The sequence below is a fragment of the Heloderma suspectum genome, chromosome 3, assembly GCF_057233095.1.
Source record: "Heloderma suspectum isolate Gila_16-S chromosome 3, 16-S_ref, whole genome shotgun sequence".
Taxonomy (NCBI): Eukaryota; Metazoa; Chordata; class Lepidosauria; order Squamata; family Helodermatidae; genus Heloderma; species Heloderma suspectum.
This window is the reverse complement of record NC_139460.1, coordinates 243,767,730-243,787,657: the sequence shown is the minus strand read 5'-3', so window position 1 is coordinate 243,787,657 and position 19,928 is coordinate 243,767,730. Positions and strand designations below refer to the sequence as shown.

At 42.9% G+C, this 19,928-nt stretch overlaps 1 protein-coding gene across 1 annotated transcript in view; it reads left to right on the top strand.

Moving 5' to 3' along the window:
- GRK5 (G protein-coupled receptor kinase 5) overlaps positions 1-19,928 on the top strand; it is a 240,768-nt gene that overhangs the window by 71,374 nt on the left and 149,466 nt on the right. The gene's annotated exons all lie outside the window — the stretch shown is intronic.

Sequence of the window (19,928 nt, the reverse complement as noted above, 5' to 3'; positions counted from 1 at the left end):
ATCTGGAGGCCACTAGGCTGGGAAAGGCTGATGTCGGAAGATACAGAAGTCTTGTTTTTTATATGACCGCTTGGGAATGACCATTAAATCTGCTCAAAGTTCCTTTGAAGTGAACTGTGTAAACTTCTTAACAGCTTTCAACTAAAGCCTGATTTGTACAGGATGCAAGCCATGAATAGGGAAAGCCCTCATTTGTGTAAGCTTTCCACACACCCCTGGTCATGTTTAGATACACTTAACATGTGTGCTGGCCCGTTCACATGTTAATGTTAGCAAGGCAACAGTTGGTGGCCTGGGCTGGTACACTACTGGCATGTGAATGATACGTACGAATGGGCCACTGCGCAGTGGGTAAGTGCATTTACGTGGCTGTGTGTGGCAAGCTTGCACAGGTAAGGACTTTCCATCGGGCCTGTAGGCTAAATAAGGTGGATGTTAGACGGCATAGGGCATTCTGTCTATTAACATTACTAGTACTTAGTAACATAACACTGTATGTGGGGCTGCCCTTCTGCTTGGTTCAGAAGCTGCAGCTAGTGCAGGAATGCAGCAGCTAGGGTGCTCAGTGGGGCACCCAGCCATGATCACGTTACACCTACGTTAAAAGAACTGCAACTGCATTGCCTGTCTATTAGCTAACAAGCCATGTACAAGGTTCTGTTATTAACATGCAAAGACCTAAACAACTTGGGACCAGGGTACCTAGCAGAGCAGCTTCCCCTCTATACATTCAGCTGACCAGTAAGATCCTCAGAGGAGGCCTTCCTAGACATTCCACAACCAACAGAATGCCCCCGTGTGACCTCTTGTGGCAGCTACCCCTTGGAACTCGCGAGTGGGGGCTATGGTCTCTTAGCTCTTCTGTGTTTTAAGGCTGTTTTGTAGTAGCACATGATCTTGGAACAGGGAGCCACTGGACTTAGCTTCCACTTCCATGGCTGTGCCAAGGCTAGGGCAAAAGGAGCCTCTGGGTCCTAGCCCCTGCCTCAAATGTTGTGCTCCTGTGCCAAACTGGATTTTTCCCTACCATCGTGGGACTTGCTGATTCTTGCCAGCTCTGTCAGCTCAGTTCCTCAGCTGCCCGGTTGAGATTTGGACTGAAATCTGTAAGATTCTCTTGCTGTTCTGTTAGTGAAAAGGCTGCAATCTTTATTTATTTTGCAGATGCACATAATTCTTTCCATTAAAATTGCATAGGGGAAGCCACTTATTCTGATACTTGGTAAACATTCATAAAAAAACTTTCCAAAGACCATATAGTAAACCAGTGTTTTCCACACGTTTACAAGTGCCCCGGCCCTCACTGTGAAAGATTGGTTCATACAGAGGCTGTATTACAGAATGTTTTATGTTTTGTTGGTTTATGCTGATGGGTTGCATTACCCCTAATAGTTGATCAAAAAATGTATCTGATTTGGGGTTGGACCCTACCATTGTGCAAGTGGGAGTCTGATCATGCAAAAGGACTTCTCCATCCTCTCCTCTCTCCTGCAGCCCTCCCCCTTCTGTTCCAGAGAGTCCCCCAACACTCCAGAACAGATTTGTGGTGAGTGCGGGGGGGGGGGGAGTCCATTCCAGTTGTGGTTTCCCTTCCACTGGTGGAATGTCATCATTGGATTGAACCCTCTATCTTAAATAATGCTGCCTAACAGAGGACCTTTACTTAGTGAAAGAAGTAAAATGTATTTAAATTTTTTAATAACATTTAAAATTTATGCCTTCCTGCTTCAAGAGAGGAATCATGGGTTGGACTGAGACTTAGCCATACTTAGAGCAGACCCACTGAAATCACTGGGACTTCAGTTAGCCATGACTAACTTAATTCCAATTGATTGCAATGGGTCTACTCTAAATATAACTATGGCGTGATCCTATGGGTTGCCTTCTGGGTATTCGTAAGCCCTCAAACTCAGAAGCGTATGAGTATCCTATGCAGAGCGAAAGGCGCCTTGCGCCACCCACACTGCATTTAAGCTAGACAGGGGACTTCTCCCATCTAGCGGAGGCTTCAGAGAGGGGGAGAGAGGGAGGCTGGGGCGGCAATAGGGAAAGGTGTAAGCCAGTGGCTCTGGGCATTCTTCACATGGAGCTTTTATCCTGCTATCGAGATGGCTCTGTCACGGAGGTTTGCGGGCTCATTAGATGATGCCATTAACCTCCGGGGCTTCTCCCACCATTTTCCCCAGCCTAGCCTGTGTTTTCCCTAAACATTAAAAAATGTGGTATTTTTTTCCAGCCCACAGAACAGGAGCACCATGACCTCCCCGTGAAATTCTCCAGTAGCGGAAGAAACCGCTATGTCTGCCTGCTGTGGGCATTTGTTTTCAGTTGATGGGGGAGCGGTCAGGATGACAAAGGCATTGAGGGTGGGCTGCGGGGCGTGTCACACTCAGGAGATCCTGAGCAGGGTTGTATGGAAGGAGACTGAGCAGATTTGACAGGTGCAAGGGCAAGAATCTTCCACCAATTGTGCTCTCTCTCTTCCTTGCGAGGAGGGAAAGGTGCAGGGTTGGAGGGCAACTCCTGCCTCTGCTCAAGTCTTGCTGAGGAAGGACTTCCTCAATTCAAACCACATGTCGGGAGCGCCCCTGCTGCCTTCTGAAATCCTCAAGTAGCCAGAATCAACATGCAGACAAAGGGGCTCCTTTTCAAGGCTTTATTTCCATTCAACCTAATGATGCTTACAGATGCTAATTGCCTGAGACTAAGTGGAAAACTCAAAGGAGCAGCCTACCAGGGGATTCTAAGCATTAGGACGTCAGTTGGTCTCTGTTTGGAGAAAGGTGCTGCAAGTCTCTGAACTTAAGGAGTAGGAGGGGAGAGTCCCTCCCATCCTGTGGAGCCTCGGGGCACAGCTGTTGTCATTGTGCCAGTCGGGCTAAGCGCCTCCTCTCGGCGCCCGCAACCTCTCGCTTGTCTCTGCGCCTGCGCCTCACATCTAGAAGCTCAAGTTGTCCCTCCCTCTCCTTGCCAGGGTCACTGTTGCTCCCAGGAATGTGAGCGGGGGGGGGGGCTCTCCCTCCAGCTGCGCCTCTGAAAAGCGAGCGGGTTCCTCTCCCACAGATTGTATCTCTTCCTTAGAATCAGAGCTGCTTTGGGACTCTATGGGCTCAGATCCAACCTTGACACCACATGTCTGCCATGTAAATGCTTGAGCACATTTCTCAGTTTGAAGGAGAAGAGGGTAAAATGCCTCCCTGCAATGAAGGGAGACAGATCTGATCCCCCACCCCACCAAGCTCAGAATCAATGTCCTCTGTTGATTCAGAGCACCCCATTAAGTTCAGTGGGGCTTACTCCCAAGTAAGCGTGCTGAGGGTTGCAGACTTACAGCGCAACAACAGCACGGGGGTGGGGGTGGGGAGAAAGCCAGCCACTATCTCTTCTCCTAGCCCACCTTACGGGGTCATTGGGAAGCCAGAATACAGGGGAAGACCAACATGGGGGGAGGGGAGAGAGAAAGCCAGTCGATGGGAAGCCTCCTATGGAAGCACCATGAGGACTCAAGGAAACGTATCTGGAGGGAGGGTTACCTCCACCTTTAAAGTCACTAGAAGGGCTTCTGACTTCCTGCCTGCTGGGAGGAGTGGAGGCGTGGGCAGAGCCATCAATCACGTTACAGGAACCAATGATCAGCCTTCTGTCCTGACTTTTCCATGCAGCCATGAAAGGTTATAGGGTGGAGGGAAGCACTATGAGAGATTCCTGTATACAGGGCCAGTCTCAATCCCGGAAAGAATCTGAAATCAAAAAGACCGGGTTGTAGTGGGAGAAAATGCCAGGTTTGAACAGAGCCCTGGTCTCCACCCCTCCCCACCCCAGGAATGCCTCTTTCCCCTTTCTCTGCACACAAAGAAGTAGCTGGGGCTGTTTTTTCTGTGCCAGCTGGGAGGGGGCAGAGAGCATGGTTTCCTGGCTACAAGGTCAAAGCACTGGCTACGGCCTTGAATTCGTATCCAGGAAACTGAAGAATCCTATGTCCCCAGTCGCTGACTAGGGGGCATAGGATTACTCTCTAAATCTGGATCCCCTCTGCCACTCCTCCCGCTCTGCATTGTATGGTTGTAAGTCTCTGCATTTAGAGGCTTACAGCCATCCCCATAAGAATGTAGCCAAAATTGCTCTTAAAACATGAAACAGAAAACGTTAAAGATTACATCATTATGTGGGGACAAAGTATTGGAAAGAATATTCCAATGGAAATATGGGAAAACTTCTGGAGCAAGAACCATAATTTTTCTTTAAACACATCACTTTATTTTATTTATTTATTTACTTATTTATTTCTATACCGCCCAAGAGCTGAAACTCTCTGGGCGGTTCACAGAAATTAGAACCACAAAGTGGAGCATAAAACAATATAAAATATAAAAGCTTAAAACCACAATATAACAGCACAACCAGAATAAAACCTAGCAACAATGTAGGGATATAAAACACAGATTTAAAACACCAGAGCTAAAAGATTAAGAAGCTAAAATGCTAAAATACTGGGAGAATAAAAAGGTCTTCACCTGGCACCAGAAGGAGCACAACGTAGGTGCCAGGCGAACCTCTCTAGGGAGCTCATTCCACAGCCGGGGTGCCACAGCAGAAAAGGCCCTCCTGGTAGCCACCAGCCTCACTTCATTTGGTGGGGGCTCCCGGAGAAGGACTCCTGAGGATGATCTTAGGGTCTGGCCAGGCACATATGGGAGAAGGTGAGTTTTCAGATAACCTGGCCCCAAGCCATTAAGGGCTTTGAATGTTAATACTAGCACTTTGAATTGGGCCTGGAAATGGACTGGCAGCCAGTGCAGCTCGAAAAGTACTGGCGTAATATGAGCTTGTTGGCCAGTCCCTCTTAACAATCTTGCTGCCCTATTTTGGACTAGCTGAAGTTTCTGGACCATTTTCAAAGGCAGCCCTGCATATAATGCATTGCAGTAATCCAGGCGAGAGGTTATCAGAGCACAGATAACTGTAGTTAGGCTATCTCCATCCAGATAAGGGCGTAGTTGATTGTGTTGCCCCAGCCGTGGGTACTGAATTCTTAGGTTAGAAGTGCCAAGATAGTGACAAATCAGACTCAAAGGTTTGCTTACAAGGAGACTTTATTGAGTAACTTTCAGCACACAGGTGTACACAATGGTTGGATCAGACAGCTTCTCTGAAGCCCGAGCCATTGAGCACTTTGGGTCTTATACTCTACAGGTCAGCAATAAGCAGCATTTCAGCAGCACGTGCCCCTAGCATTCATTCCCTGCATAGGCTAGCAGTGTTTGGTTCTCAGGCACAGCCACCTGTAAACAGACTTTGCTTCCTAGGCACATCAGAGATAAAGACTCCCCTCATTAGCAAGGAATGCACCAAGAAGGCTGTTATCAGCCTTTTGACTCATCTACACATGCTCAGAGGCTTACTAGCATAGCAATTGTACCAATAATGAACTTAAGCAAGCATTATGGATCTCTAGGCCCCTCTAACACTATAAATGACTTGGCTACGCTCCTGGGGCCAATACATTGGCATATGAGCCTAAGCTGATAAAAGTTGCTCTGTGCCACTGAGTTCACCTGTGCCTCAAGTGACAGTTCTGGATCCAAGAGCACCCCCAAACTATGAACCTGATCCTTTAGGGGGAGTGCAATTCTCTCCAGAACAGGTTGAATATCACCTAGCCGGGCAGACGAACCACCCACTGGCAGTACCTCTGTCTTGTCTGGGTTGAGTTTCAGTTTATTGGCCCTCATCCAGTCCATTACCGTGCCCAGGCACTGATTCAGAACAGCCACTGCCTCACCTGGGTTTGATGAGAAAGAGAGGTAGAGCTGGGTGTCATCTGCATATTGATGGCACCTCAACCCACACCTCCAGGTATCCTCCTCCAGCAGCTTTATGTAGATGTTGAACAGCATAGGGGATAAAATAGAGCCCTGTGGACCCCATGGCATAATTGCCGTGGCACAGAGCAATAATCCCCCAGCACCACCTTCTGGAATCCAAGTAGGAGCAGAACCAGTGCAGTTCCTCAAACTCCCAACCTAGACAACCTATCCAGAAGGATACCATGGTCAATGGTATCGAAAGCCACTGAGAGGTCCAGGAGAATCAACAGGGTCACACTCCCCCTGTCCCTCTCCTAGCAGAGGTCATCCCACAGGGTGACCAAGACAGTTTCTGTTCCAAAACGAGGCCTGAAACACAATTGAAATGGATCTAGATAATCCATTTCATTCAAGAGTGCCTGGAGTTGTCCTGCAACCACCCGCTCAAGCAGCTTGCCCAGGAAGGGGATGGTGGCCACCGGCATATAGTTGTTAATGTCCTCTGGGTCCAGGTTAGGTTTTTTCAGGAGTGGCCTGATTTAAAGAGGCCAGCACCACTCCCTCTCTCAAGGAGGAATTTATAACCTCCTCGACCCAGCCAGACATCCCCTCCTTGTTTGATGTAATAAGCCATGAAGGGCAAGGGTCGAGCACATAGGTGGTCGACTGGACTTGGCCAAGCACATTGTCTGCATCCTCAGGCCTCAATAACTGAAACTCATCCAATAAAACTGGACCAGACAGCGCTGTGGACGCTTCTACTAATGGAACTGCATTAGTTGTGGTGTCCAATTCATGACGAATCTGAGTAACTTCATCTTCAGAGTGCTGTGCAAACTCGTCACAGCGTGCTACTGAAGGTTCCGCAGTCTCTCTCCCTAGCCCAGAACGTAACAGACCATGAAGCCACTTGGAAAAGCTCTACTGGATGATGCTGAGAAGATGCAATGCTGGTGGAAAAGAACTGTCTCTTTGCCACCCTCACCGCCACAGAGTAAGCTTGATAATGAGCTCTAACCTGTGTTCAGTCAGACTCAGCACAAGTTTTTCTCCACCTGCATTCTAGCTGTCTCCCCTCTTGCTTCATTGCCGTCAGCTTGGGTGTATATCAAGGAGCTGGCCGGGCTGTGGTCAGAGGGAGAGGGCGCTTGGGCGCGATCGTGTCAACCACCTGAGTCGTCTTTGCATTCCACAGAGTGACCTGGGCTTTGACAGGAACACCAGTCATACCAGCAGGAAAATCCCCCAGAACCCTCTGGAATCCATTGGAATCCATCCTCTGAGGGTGGACCATGTTAATAGGTTCCCCGCCCTTGCAGAGGGAAAGGCTGCTGAGAGTCTAAACCTCAGTAGGAAGTGATCTGACCATGACAAGGGAACAGATGTTAATTCCCCCACTTTCAGATCACCGTCTTCTGCCCAATCAAGAAAACCAGATCAAACGTGTGTCCTTTCACATGTGTTGGGCCGATGACATGTTGGGACAGCCCCATGGTTGTCATGGTGGCCATGAAGTCCTGAGCCACCCCAGATACAGCGGCCTCAGCATGGAAGTTGAGATTCCCCAGAACCATCATGTACAGGACATCTGTATAAGGTGATGACTAGGTGGTATATGACACCAGTTAAAATAAATAAAATAAACAAGGATGATCCAATTAATTGTTGGAAATGTTAGAAACAATTAGGATATTTATATTATTCATGGTGGGAATGCTTTTTGACAAAAAATATTGGAATATTTATGATTAAAAAGAATATGGATAAAATATTAGGCTACAAAATTTCACCAGATCCCTTCTTTCATCTTCTTAATGTTATGGATGGATTTGTTAGTTAACAACATAAGGAATTAACAGATTATATGTGTGCAGCAAGAATATTGTATGAAAAAGTCAAAAGGACAAATAACACTTTCTAGGAATGAGTGGTTGGAGAAAATGTGTGACTTTATTATGATGGCAAAATTAACATATTAGAACTGCTGAAAAAAGATGAAGAGAGGATATATTCGTTAAAAAATTGGACATGCTTTATTAATTTCTGTAGATGTAAAACAATATGTCCAAAAATTCAGTTTTGTTTTTCAATAAGTTGATTTGGTTATTTATAAAATTTGTGGGTATATAAAGAAGAGAAAATTGTTTATTGGTAACTTTGGATTTTGCATAAGAAATATATAATATATATACAAGTGAGTGTGAAAATGTATATATCTTAAGTGATTCAAAGAAGGGATGTCTTACTGAGTGATGTATTTAATATATATTGTATTATTATTGTATGGTGGGAAAAAAGTTTCAGGATGCTTGTGCTAGCAGAACAATTTTATCCCCCCCCCCAAAAAAAAGATGGGTCCTGTTTTTAGGCTTGCAAGTATTTCTTACTATGTAAGAAATATGGCATGTACAAAAACAAGGGAATTTCCAAATGTTATCAAAGGGAGCTCAGATTAACTCCAAATGAAGTTGCTCTGGCTGGTTTCCCACCCAGCATGCTAAATCAGTAAACATAGGAAAAGATGCTGATTTTGTGGTAGTGCAGTGGCCACATTTTCTTCGCTGAAGTACACAGTGAAGAAACCCTCCTGTCTATCATGCAAACAGCATTTTGTTAGATGGTTACATGGTTCACCCACTACAAAATGTGATGAAGCAGTCTTGTGTTGGCTACTTCTGTAACAAGAACAAAAAGTCAAAAGGGACTGTAGCAGCCTACAATCCAATTCTTTCCCCTCACACCCCCAAAGCTCTCCAACCACCTTGAAGCAGCTTCATTCATATGCAGTCTTCTAGTCCAGGGTGGGGTGGTGGCAGAAGCTATTTCTGGATCTACTGGTAGTTCTCTTGCTGACCTACAGTAGATCTGCAAGGATTTCTGATTTCCAGTTATTTAACAATAGCTGCAATAAAATGAATCTCCTCCCACACTAAATTTACTGCTGAAACCAAGAAACCTTGGGGTAGTGAGGGGTGGATTTTGTGTGGAAGGACTGTGAGCTCCATTCAGTTCTGGTCATGAAAACAAATTCCTGGGCTCAGAATTCTTTAATTCTAAATGTCTGTCTATTGCAGGGTTGGGTAACCCGGGGCCCTCCAGAGGTTTTTGACTGAATCTCCCATATGCCCCAGCCAACATGGCCAACAGTCAGAGATTATGGGAATTATGGTTCAAAATATTTTGAAGGGCACTTGATTCCCTACCCTATTGCATAAGGTTCTGGTTGATGGATTTCAGGATTCTAATCGGTCCAACAAACCTGAATTCTGCCCACCCCTGTTTTAGCCCTTTGTGATGGTTTGGGGGAAGCTCTGCCTGCTCCCTGGCTCTTCTCTTACCTTTCTTCCTCTGCTGAGGGAGGCAGAATTTCTGCAGCTGACTTAGGTAAGTTCTTGCCTCCGGATCTTCACATCCACACACAAAAGGTTTGTGTGGACTGTCTCTTGTTTGAATTTGGTGGCCTCATTCCAAAGGCAGAACCACTGGCCTCGCTCACATTCTGGTGTGTTAATTTGGGGAAGAGGAGACAGATTTCTATCTGAAGTTTCCTACTGAAAAAACCCTGCATGTAACAAGGAATTGGCAGGTGATTCAAAACCTCGAGTCAGATTGTATAGAAACATGTCATGGTGGTATGTAAGAAATTAAGTAAATCAATGAATTTATTGTAAACAGAAGAAAAACCTAAGTAACAAATGGATATTATCGATCTCAAGTCACCTTATAGTCCCTCCTGCCCCCCACTTTCCTGTTCTATCTTCTCTAATACTTTGAAACACTATCTTCCACTAATTAAGCTGTGATGTGGAAACCCCATTTTGATACCCGGCTATCTATACTAGTGCTGTGCCGAAAATTTCTCCCACATTTTTTTCAATCATTGTCATTCAATTTGATAGAAAAGAAATTGCTTTTGAAAAGAAATTCAATACTGAAGAAATTTCAGAGAACTTCTCAAGGGTTGGGTTTGGGTTTCTTGGGCTTACCTTACTTAGGATGTGGCTGAGGAATGAGCACAAGCGCCTTGTCTTTCATTGTACAATCATATCTTCGGCAGCTTATAACCACCTCAGCTCCCTACACTTCAACTGAAGCCCAGTGGAAGGCATCATGAGGTAATTCCTTCCATAGGGCTTTTTCACATCAGGAAGTGCAGGTAGCCTGGGAGGTTAGCTATGATTAGGTAAGCTCAATTCAACAAAAAGAAATTCAACATAAATTATGGACTGTCCTAAGAATGAGGCAGAACAATGGAAGCCCCTGTCATGGGGAAAGAAAACTTTCTGGAAATTGGAGGTCATATTTTGGCAAAACACTAAGTTCACCTCATCCCTGGAGTGTGACGCAACACTGCCCCCCCTCCACACACACACACCTGCATTGTGGTGGATGCAAAATGGAGGCCAGCCAGCCGATACATTTGATGCTGTTGCAGCATGAAAAACCCAGAAATGAAAGAAGCTGTGCTAAAAGCCCTGCCAATGGGGAGCCCTACCTGTGAGAAACTGTTGAGAATTTCTCCTTCCCTTGGAGCAATTTGGTGAAATTATCTCCCAAATTTCTCTCCCCACAAATAAGGTGGAGAATTTTGAGAGGTCATCTGCACACAGCTCTGATCTGTACATTGAAACATAACCCCAACATTGCAATGTGAGCTGGCTGGATTGGTCACATCCCAGGAAACAGCAAAATTCCCAGGTGGGCTGGCTCACACCCATTGACTTCACAATTACAGTACTTCCTTCCAGATGCATAAGTGACCAGTTAAGCAGTGGTTGTTAAGAAACTACATCATCCTGGGGTTAGTAATTGCTTTTCCTGCCTGATGTGCTTTTAATAATTAACACACCACCTGGAAGGGCCAGGTTTAAGACTAACATTCCCATTGGCTGTCCCTAAATTTACAAGTGTCAGTAAGTTCAATACCCAGTCCCTGATTGGCCAAGAGGCCAAATAGATAGTTCTGCCCCAAGAACTATTTTTCAAAAATATCCTGTTCGCACAGTATTGATCAGAAATCAGCCATCTAGGGAAAATGCCATTCGTCATGCCTCAAGTCCTTGTGATTCGAACAAATATCCCCGGCACCTTGATAAATCCTCCTGAACAACTATGTTATTGAGTAATGGCTTCCATATTACATGAACTAGTGTTTAGCTATGACTAAATGCTATAGTTTAGCTATTCTTGGATCTATTCTCTTGAAATATTTGAAGTTCAAATATATTTTCTTTGAACACTGTCCCAGTATTGGAAAAAATGTGAAGTGTTTTGGATATATCCACTTTATTGCAATGCATGGAATCAAGAGAAAAATGTATTACTTCCCCTTCATACGATCAGAGAAAGTATGTGAAAAACAAGCCATTTTATGCATCTGTGGAGACTGAAAACTAACACTGAAAGAAGAGGCTGCCTGTGTTTGACAGCTTCCAGGACTTTAAGGAGTCCCCAGGGAAATGAGTTTAAATGATCTCAGCCCGCATTCTATTTACAGAATTTATTTCGCAAAACTTAATCCCTTAAGAATTACCTTGGCAATGGCCAACGAGAGAGAAATCAAGAAAGCTGTTGCTGTTTTCCCACCTCCTACCCTACACAAAGCTAGAGAACCCATATTTGACATTTTTCACAACCAAAGCCTAGAACTAATACCACTAAGTAGTTTATTTTATTTTATTTGTGGTGAAGAGTCGTAAATTTCCTACAGTGAATTCCCGTGCACATGGTGTTTAAATGTTATGACATATGCTGAATTTGTTCCATAATCTGGTACAATTACAGGCTGGAAAATTGCCTTTTAAAGTAGCTTTTTATTTATTTCTGAAAATTATGAGGAGCTGATTTTGGAGTTTCAGGGTGTGTCATGATCATATTGGATAATACCAAGTTATTAGCTCTAATTAGTACTTATGCAGAGTGTTTGAAAGTGGAAAGTGGTGTATTAGTGCTCTGTATCCATGCTGAGAAGTATTAGCTAACTGTTAAGTGAACTGTCTTCAAAACCAGTTTTGACGGCCAAACTACATGTGAGGTGTGATCAGTGGAGGGGGAAACGTGCAGATGTGATAAAAGTACATTGTTTCTCTCTTTCTCTGCAGCTAATAGCAGCTTCTAGAAGGAGGATTTGCATCTGAGAACAGTGCTGGCTTCTGTTTTTTTAGGGCCTCTCAGCAAGGCACCCTCAATGGCCCACCGCCCTCAGTGAATCTACCTTCTAACCCCCATTGTCACCAGCTGCTACTGCTCCTCCTTTTTTCATCATTGCTACCACTTGCTTGCTGGACAGGCAGGGAGCCAGTGAGTAAGTGGCAGTGGCATCTACTGCTCCTCCTTCTCACCAACAACATTGCCTGGGCGAGAGTGAGAGGCATATCAACAAGCAGGTTGCAATGGTGAATAGGAGGAGCAAGTCCATGGGGCAGCGGGTGCCCGACTATGTCTATCCTTGACACCAGCCCTGTCTGGGAATCAGTGTGGGGTGAAATGGTTACAACCACTCTCCCTTGGAATTGTGGCACTGGTCCAAATCAGCCCTGCCCTGAGGCTATAAATCAGAAAATAAAAAGTTGCTGAAAGCTCCAGTGGTGGATCTCCTTTATCACATGTTCTGGGCCTAAGATTTGTTTGTGGGACAAACACAGCAGTGATTCAAGGTTTTGGAAAGCATGTCATTCTTAGAGAAATCCATATCCAAGTCTGGAGCATTTGCTAAAGTTGGCTTAGGGAGCAATCCTGTGGCCCCTAGATAGAGTCCCCTCCCTCTTCCCCTCACAGCTGGCATGGAGAGAACTGCATCAGCTGCCTCTCCAAGGTTGCAAAAGCGACCTTGGAGAGGAGTTAAAAGGTGTGTTCCTGTGGGCAGGATGGGGAGGGGACTGGAGAGGGCAGGTTATGCTGTATCCCCAGGCTACTCCAGCTTCCTTCCCTCCCCCTCCGTGACTGCCTCAGCTAAATGGGCGAAAAAGCCCAGCTAGCTGGAATGCAGAGCAGGAGGTGCGGTGGAGGTGAGGATTGTTTCCACTGCACCTTCTGCTCTGCACTGGATACTCGTAAGCCTCAAAGTTTGGAGGCTTATGAGTATCCGGGTGGATCACATAGGATCGCTCAGTTAATGACAATTTTCACTTTCAGTGATCACTGTGCAAACTGAATTTCCTATTATGTTTAGCTATGTCTTGCATCCTGGCCCTCTCCTTTCTAGTGTGATAGCACCGTGAGACCCTGGGTAACTTTATTATTGCTGTGCCACAGGCTCTCTTTCATTTCCATGCCTTCTTCTGCTGTGAGCTCAGTTGCTGCTGCTCTTGTCTCCTTGGCCATCTGTTTCTGCAAACCACTGAAATATTGTTAACATACCGCGTGATGTTGTAACATCATAGCACAGTTTCATCATTGTACAATACTAGTTTTCATGCCTTCTCTCTGACATAGTAAGTTCTACAGAGGGTTAGTTTTTGAACATACACCTTTGTTATTTCAAGTTGATGTGGAAAGGTTACTATGTATATTTGCCACTTGGAAATGTACATATGAATAATGCCTCTGTACACAATAAAATTTTATTGTACACCATACTGTTAAGGCATTTGAAGGGAAGGCTAGATTCAAAATAATAAATCAAATAAAAATATAGAAAAAGGGGCCAATGTGCTGGCTGTCTAAAATGAAACAAAATTGAGGTTGCTGTAATCTGAACCCTCTGTACAGACTTGTGGAATGTTTCATCAGAGGCTTGAAGTGTAGGGGTGTCATTTGGCTTTGGAGCATACTTGGATCCAGTTCTGTTGTACCTAGATGAGGGCTCCATGCCAAATTATAAAAAGGGCCTGATGATGATGATTTAAACAATTTGGGGCCCTCAGCAAAATGTTGCAATGTATTCCCGTCCCTCCTGTTCCAAACTCCAGCCAGCCTGGAATGGGAGATTGCCGTAAATCTGAGAAGTCTCAAAAACCTGATGGGTTCTTCCTCTTAGAAAGGCAGCTTAATAGGTCAATAAAATCTGGACACCAGAATCAGATACCAAAATATGTCACAGTGGCTTTTTTTCTTGATTTATACATTCCAGCCTTGGTGATGAGTGCTTTAATGACCTCCTTCTCTTTTAATTCTTTGGTTTGGCTCATTCTTGGCTTTCTCTAGCCTGCCTCATCATTGTACCTCGGTCTTGAAAGAAGAGAGTGCCTAATCCTGTTCTAGGATTACATCTAGAAGCGAGTGCCTAATCCTGAACCCCTTAAAACCATCAACACCATCTCAACACCAACTCAACAGTCATATTGTTGAGGTTTTCCTGTTTTGTACAATTTGGGGCTTGGGGTTGTCAACTTAATTATCCAAATGTCTTCACAACTTGCTCTACAAGGGACAATGTTCTGTAAATTAAAGTTTAAAAGTCCAAAGTCATTTAAACTGTAGACTTTATTAATAGATTTATTAGGCTTTGGGGTAGAGAAAATTACATCCCATTTAAAATTGAAAGTACCCAGTTTCTTGTACAGATACCAAAGATGCATGTACCAGATTTGGGCTGGACAAAGCAGACTCAAATCTAGCCAGTTCTAGACACATGTAATAGCCATAAGTTGTTCAAGTTTTTGCTTACAAAATACAGTTGAGGTTCATCTACTAATCTTTGTTGTCTGTGCTCTTGTAAATACAGCAGACTGAAAATAAGAACTTAGTAAAAGGCAAAAAGGACACTTGCCAGCTAACCTGCTTGTTCACAGAAATCTACAGATCAGGGCCTCCCATCACCTTCACAGGTACATCTGAAGGCATCCATGGGAAAGGCCTTTTCTGTTATGGCACTCCACCTTTGGAATTCGTTCCCTGCTGCAGTGTGACAGACTTCATCCTTCACCCTGATGTTTAGACACCTGTTAAAAACGTATCTATATACCCAGGCATTTGCTGATTTTCGTACCTAGCTTGGTAGATTGTATGCGTTTCTACACTGCCCTTTGATTTGATAATGAAGGGTAGTATATAAAAATTTTATATGAACAGTAAAATAAATAAGTTATAGAGATTACGGAATGCTTTAATTAAACATGCGTTCCTAAAAAACGTACTTGGGGGTAAAGCACACCAGCAAGTTACCTGGTAGCTCCCTGTCACAGCTAAGGTCTCTTGAAGAAGGAGCTGTGAACAAGCTGTCACCTTAAGGGTGTTCCTTGCTTTTACACTAGGTCAGCCCAATTTACAGGTTCTTCTTTCAAGGCAGCCCAGATGTAGCAAAGCCCCCCTACTTATTTTCTACCCTTTCCTAAAACAGCTGGCAAAGACTAGATTTAGCAGCAAAGATTATTTAGCAGCAACAAAATAGATTAAATCGAGTGTTTCTGTGACTAAAATGTATTGCCTAACAGATTACAGTTCTAATTGAGCAACAGAAGGTTGTTAGCATGATAAAACGTAAGCATAATAGTGCACAAGTCATGAAAAAGAGGAATAAAACAAACCCTAAAAACCTACAGATATTTAGAACATGGGAAACAAAAAAACATTGCATCTGGAGATGTCTCACCCCTCTTGACACAAATTCGGTTTCCCCACCAGTGGATGAGCTTTGAACGAAGAAAATTAAGGTGCTCTTTTACCCTCCCAAGATGATCTCACCCTCTCAGGATGTGGGTTCTCCCTCAACACAACTTTTTTTTTTTATAATACTTTTTATTCTACTTTTATCTTTATAAATGAAATAAGGGACACCAACAACATAATCATCTTCTACAGTTTCCAACATTACAGTATTCTTAATAAGGCCCATCAGTAATAAAATAGAGGAAAAAAAGAGAGAAGGAAAAGAAAAAATATAAAAAGGAGAGAGAAGGACAAAGGGCAGGGGGAAAGAAATAGAAAAGAAAGAAAAGAAAACAGAGCAAAATATAAACAAAAGATTACATAACAAACTTAAATTTAAACTACATTACCCATAAACTTCAAATATCACTCTACTTAAAAATTATACCTATAATATTACCAATCTTACAAATCAATACAGCATAAGTAATCAATTTCAGTATTGTATCTTCAGGCTTATAACAAGGAAGCAAGCTTACAATTCATTTCCATTAGCCATATAATGCCTTTTAGCTACTATATAATAATAAAGCTTAAAATCAACCAGCCAGAAATATTACTAATCCTAATATAATATTGAAAATATTATTATTATTATTATTAATAATAATAAAGGAAAGATATTATAAAGGATAAAAAAGAAAAGAAATATACAACAATCACTAATGTATTTTGTACTGTCTATATTTTAGATAGTATCCTTTCTAAATTACACATGAGTGTGCACATTTCTATACATCCTCACACAAGAGATTTAAGTACAATATATCATATCCATTAAAAAAAGAAAGAAAGAAAAAAATCAAAGTAAAGAAACGGATATATATAAACAGTTATCTCTGGTCTAGCATGGATCTTACAGACTAAACGTAGCCAATTGACAAAACATGTTTATAAATTCCAGTTCATGAGGCTGGAACAGAAGTCTCGCATGTTTTTCTGATTAGCCACGCCTCCACCATTTCGTGATTTAGAAACTTCATCTGACCTTCAGAAAAAATGCAAAATGTAGCAGGATATTTTAAATGATATTGTAAGTTCATTTGTTTTGCCAGATTTTTCGCCTTGGTAAATTGCCTTCTTTTATCAGCAACTTCTTTAGTGTAATCTGTAAAGAACATAACTTTATCTTGTTGTGATCCCCAAAAAAGATTTCTACCCCCTCTTGCCAAACGCAGGATATACTTTTTGTGGAAATTTGTTGATAAACTTCTGCATGAGATAATCCCTGTGCCATCTGATTATCTACTTGATATTGAGCAGGCATTCTGTGTGCCAAACGCCAAAGGGACTAGTTATACGATTATAGTCCAATTTGCAAGAATTTCCACAACTTTTTAATTATTATTTTGGGTGGCCTTGAGTTTGCTTATTGTTTGAATTGGCAATTTACATTAGAGTGGGAGGGACAAACAGTTTTGCCTTGATGCTAACCTCATATCCATTTAGGCTAGATATGCTGGACTACAACTCCCAGCATCCCCCAGACAACCATGCTGGGAGTTGTAATCCATGCTGTCTAGGGATGCTGGGAGATATAATCCAACATACAGTATCTGGAGGATGCCAAGTTGGAGAAGGATGGTTTGCGGTTTTCATGGATGACTTTCTTATTGAAACATGGGTGTGGAGATTTATACTTTCAGTAAGCTGTTTTTAGTTTGCAGATAACCACTGTCCACTGACCTCACACTTGTTCCTCCCCTTTTCAGACCCATTTTTCCCGATGTTGCACTTTTCTTTGTCTCTGAGGCTGAATCTACACATAGCAGTTATACCATTATCATACTGTTATTATAACTATTGGTACACATGACACCAGTGACTACCATTAGTTAAGATAACGGTATGATAATGGTATAACTGCCGTGTGTAGATTCAGCCTGATATTCCAAATTGTCTGGTCTGCTCATTTCTAGTTGCTCTTGTCCATCAGTTTCTCCAGTTGGCAGGTCAGTGGGCCCTTTTGCTTTCCCCTGTCCATATTGCAGTTGTCTTCCCTTCTCTGTCTCTCTCATTCTGCTTGTTTGTCTTTTGGTTTCCTTGTTGTTTGTCAGCGTTATGAAGGTCATACATTTGTGGAGGAATGGGTGGAAGAGTTCTTCCATCTTGACAGTAGAAGGCCTGGCCTGTTTCCTTGCATTTTGGGGGCCAGGGGAGATATACTAGGGCCTTCAAAATCCACAACGGCAGGTCCTAGTATGTCCATGGAATGACTTGCCTTTGCCCTCACCCTGAAAAATGGGAATGGGAGTTTTCAATGTGGGGAAAAGTTGAGCTCTAAAAGGGAAGTCTGTGCTTGTCTGGACGGGATGGATGTGTGTCTACTGTCATTCTTGGATTATTGGAGTGCAATAATGGTAGTTGTGAGACACTGAAAGAAAAATTTCAGATGATGATAGGAAGTGTTCTCCCATATTACAATATCCACATCTTTAAAATAAAAACAATTGATAATCAAATGTCTGAAATCATTCTCTATTTGAGCAAGTGTTGTGATATGCAAGATGCTACACTGGAAATGCTTTCTGAAAAGGCTGTTGGAGTTGGTTGCTGCCAACCCATTTCCCTCTCCCCCCCAAAAAAGATTTTATTATTTCTTATTTTTTTTTATTACATTTCTATACTGCTCAATTGAAGCTGTCTGGGCAGTTCACAACAATTAAAACCATAAAATCCATGATAAAATACAATATGAACGTTTAAAACGACAGTATGAAATAAAAATAAAAAACCAAATAAAACCTAGCCTCAATGCAAATATTTAAAATAGAGTAACAGATTTAAAACAACAGAAACTCCCTTCACTTGGCATTTTGCTGAGTAATATAATCTATCATGTTAGAAATCAGAGTTTGATTGGCTTCATTCTTCATGCAAGGACATAACGTGCCTCTTTATCTCCCCTGCACACGTATAAAATTCAGGGCACAATCCTATGCATGTTTAGACAGAGAAAAGGCCTACAACTCCCAGCATGCCCCAGCCAGCCATTTTCTCTGTCTAAACATGCATAGGATTGTGCCCTTAGTCTATTTGGCTATAATTCTATACGCACTTAACTTGAAGTGAGCCCAATTAAACTCAAAGGCATTTACTTCTGAGCGGACATGCATACAATTAGGATTGCACTGTGAAGTCACACTGAAGTAGACTAGTGTTAAAAAGCTTTGCTTTCTCCGTGTGCCAAATTAACTCACGAGGTAGAAGACACGGTACTGTGACTGATCTTGCGATCTTGATTGTCATTGCCGAGTTACCCTGACATATCTCACTGCCCCAGACACTTAAAATAATAAATTTGCACTCCAAAAGTTGCTCAGCTTTTAGGATATTCTTATGTATTGCCACCCAAATGTAATATCACAGATCTACCATCCAATATCCCCCCCCTTTTTATGGTGCCTGTTCAGTCTTAAAAACACTTTACAGTTATCTCACATATAATAATTTTGTGATATAAAATTACAGGCATTAAACAGGGATGCGTCATTGCTCCAACCTTATTCGCTATCTTCTACACTTTGTTGAAGGGAAACTTTCCACTGGTGTAGAAATCATATATCGAACAGATGGAAAACTTTTTAATCTCAGTAGGCTGAAAGCAAAAAGTAAGGTAATTACATCCTCTGTCATAGAACTGCAATATGCTGATGATAATGTAATCTGCGCACATTCAGAGGAAAATCTCCAAACTATCCTAAACATCTTCGCAGAAGCATATGAAAAGCTCGACCTCTCACTTAACATCAAAAAAACCAAAGTGCTTTACCAGCAAGCACAAACCAATCCCTCTGTAGCACGATCAATCCAGCTTAACGGTGTGATGCTGGAAAATGTCGATCACTTTTCTTTTCTTGGCAGCCAACTCTCCACAAAAGCCGACATCGACGCTGAAATTCAGCATCGCCTGAGCTCTGCGAGTGTAGCATTCTCCTGAATGAAGCGTAGAGTATTCGAGGATCGGGACATTCGTAGGGAGACCAAAATGCTTGTTTACAAAGCCATTGTACTACCAGCCTTACTGTACACCTGTGAAACATGGACCATCTATAAACGCCACTCCCAACTTCTTGAAAAATTCCACCAACGCTGCCTCTGAAAAATTCTGCAAATTACTTGGGAAGACAGACAGACTGATGTGAGCGTACTGGAAGAAGCAAAGACCACCAGCGTTGAAACAATGATTCTCCAACATCAACTTCACTCGATCGGCCATGTTGTTCGAATGCCTGATTATCGTCTTCCAAAGCAGTTACTCTATTCCCAACTTATGAATGGAAAACAGAATATTGGTGGACAGCAAAAGAGATTTAAAGATGTTCTTAAAGCTAATCTAAAAAAATGTAACATAAGCATTTAGAACTGGGAAGCTCGAACTCATGAGCATTCCAGCTGGAGGTCAGCCTATATTAAAGGCGCTATGGACTTTGAAGAAGCACGACTACAGAGCGAAAGGGAGAAACAAGCTCAGTGGAAGGCACATCAAGAAAACCCTCACCATGACCGCCTTCCACCTGGAAACCTATGTCC